Source organism: Mandrillus leucophaeus, unplaced genomic scaffold, assembly GCF_000951045.1.
Source record: "Mandrillus leucophaeus isolate KB7577 unplaced genomic scaffold, Mleu.le_1.0 Scaffold433, whole genome shotgun sequence".
NCBI lineage: Eukaryota > Metazoa > Chordata > Mammalia > Primates > Cercopithecidae > Mandrillus > Mandrillus leucophaeus.
Window position 1 is genome coordinate 96,777 of NW_012104621.1, and position 2,942 is coordinate 99,718.

Sequence of the window (2,942 nt, forward strand, 5' to 3'; positions counted from 1 at the left end):
GTGATCCACCCGCCTCGGCCTCCCAAAATGCTGGGATTACAGATGTGAGCCACCATGCCCGGCCCGTTTGTTTATTTTGAGACAGGGACTCCCTGTGTTGCCCAGGCTGAAGTGCAGTGGCAAGATCTCAGTTCACTGCAGTCTCCACCTCATGGGCTCAAGTGATCTTCCCACCTTAGCCTCCCAAGAGGCTGGGACTACAGGTGTGCAGTACGACACCTGGCTAATATTTGTATTTTTTTTGTAGAGATGGGTTTTCTCCATGTTGCCCAGGCTGGTCTTGAACTCCTGAACTCAAGTGCTCCTCCCTCCTTGGCCTCCTAAAGTACTTGGATTACAGACACGAGCCACCATACCAGGCCTGAACTTCAGTTTCTCATCTGCATAGCAGGGCTCCCATTGTGGGAGACCAATGCAAGCACAATGTGAGGCACACATAGAGTAAACCCGCCACAGATAGGATCTTTTATCACTGTTACTTCAGCTAACAAATACTTATTGAGCACCTACTGTATGCCAGAAACTGTCCTAGATCCCTGCTTGTGTGGAGTCTGCATTCTGGTTCCGTTCTAGTGGGTGGAGACAGGCAATAGATAATGAATACAATACCTGTTTAATATTTAAAGAATAAAGCTGCTGCACAGATTTAACATTTAAACAATAAAGACAATAAATAGATTTAATATTGACATAATAAACGTAATTATTTAAATAGTAAACACAACAAATGCTTTTTTTTTTTTTTTTTTTCCTGTTGCTGAGGCTGGGGTGCAGTGGTGCCATGTCGGCTTACTGCAACCTCCGCCTCCCAGGTTTAAGCAATTCTTCTGCCTCAGCCTCCCAAGTAGCTGGGATTACATACAGGTGCATGCCACCACGCCTGGCTATTTTTTTTTTTGTTTTTTGAGACGGAGTTTTGCTCTTATTGCCCGCGTTGGAGTGCAATGGCCCCATCTCGACTTACCACAACCTCCATCTCCCAGGTTCAAGCGATGCTCCTGCCTCAGCCTCCCAAGTAGCTGGGATTACAGGCATCTGCCACCACACCTGGCTAATTTTTCTATTTTTAGTAGAAATGGGGTTTTGCCATGTTGGCCAGGCTGGTCTCAAACTCCTGACCTCATGCGATCCACCCGCCTCGGCCTCCCAAAGTGTTGGGATTACAGGTATGAGCCACCGCTCCTGGCCAACAGATGCTTATTATTTAGATAATAATTACAGTGTGTTAGAATTAATGTAAATAACAGAGAAAGATGGAATGTTAGAGGATGCTGAGTGAGGGGATGGAGAGAACTCTGTGAGCACTGCTCTGGGACCTCCAGCTGGAGAGGAAGAGGATCTTAAGAGCTGTGGTCCTAACTTCAGGAGATGTCCAATGGGGCTGGAGCATTTTTTATTTATAAAATAGACTCCACTTCTCACCTCCCACAGGAAGCCTTTCTGGCACCCTAGTCCCTCTTTGCTTTGAAATCCTGTGGCTACACTGGCCTCTGCCATCACACCTTGTTCTCATCCTAGCTGACCTCTGAAGGTTGACAACGCTAAGCCTTGCTAAGGGCAGTCATTCAACACTGTGTGTAATCTTTGCAGCAACCCCGTGAGGCTGCTGGTTTTGTGTTACTTTGCAGCAGAGGAAGTGGAAGCTTTTGCAGTTTACCCAGGTTGCACAGCTGGAAAGGGATAGAATTAGACTGGGTTCCCCCTGGGTGATGGCTGTTTCTCTGCTCACCCACGTCCTGGACCCGAGGAGGGCAGGGCTCCTTCTGAACTTCTCTGGGTTTCCCCAGCCCCAGCTCCAGCCCCAGACCCTGGTTCTCTCACAGGGGCAGAGGGAGGGTCTACTGAATGGGAGGTAAGGGACTTGCCCCTGGGGTAACAGGACAACTGTTCCAGCTTGCTGGGACCATCCTGGTGTTAGCCCTTAGAGTCCTGTACCCTGAAAAGCTTCTCTTAGAGGGACAACTACTCACCCTACATGCAGAGCCCCGTCTCCTGTCCAACCCCATGGGTAGCCTGAACTCATGCTGTCCCTGATGAAGAAAAACTACTTATAGTGTGCCTCATGTTTTAGGCAAGGTCCAAGTTGCTAAAAGTCTTTAAAGGTAACAGAACAGCTTTTCTGTGGGGGCACTCCCGGACATAGCAGCAGAAGAGGAACTGATGCATCTCTGGAGGACAGGAAGTCTTGAAGATGTACCTAGCCTTTGACCTCATAATGCCCCATCTATGAATTTCTCCTTACAAAAACCCAGAAACAAAGATTTCTGAACAATTCCCTGCAGAGCTGGTTATACAAAAATTGGAATAAGTTAAATTAAGGTAGAGGCCGGGTGCGGTGGCTCACGCCTGTAATCCCAGCACTTTGGGAGGCCGAGGCAAGTGGATCATTTGAGGTCAGGAGTTCCAGACCAGCCTGGCCAACATGGTGAAATCCCATCTCTACTAAAAATACAAAAATTAGCTGGGCATGGTGGTGGGCGCCGGTAATCCCAGCTACTTGGGAAGCTGGGACAAGAGAATCGCTTGAACCCAGGAGGCAGAGGTTGCAGTGAGCTGAGATCATGCCATTGCACTCCAGCCTGGGCAACAAGAGTGAAACTTTCTAAAAAAAAAAATAAATAAAAATAAAAAAATTAGGTAGAAAATACCATACAGCTATAAAAAAAGATCATATTGTAGGAGATTTAATAACAAAAAAAAAGGGACATGATACTATGTTAAGCGGAAGATGGAGGCTATAGAACTATGTAAACATGGCTTGAGTCCACTTTTATTTAAAATAATTATATACCTGCATAGAAAAAAAGACTGAGGCGATACTTCAGTACATTCAGAACGTGAATGTACTGTTCTTTGAGTTTCGGGTAATTTTTATTTTCTTCTTTATATTTTCCTGAAATACAAATTTCCATTACTAATACTTTTTTTTTTTTTTTTTTTTT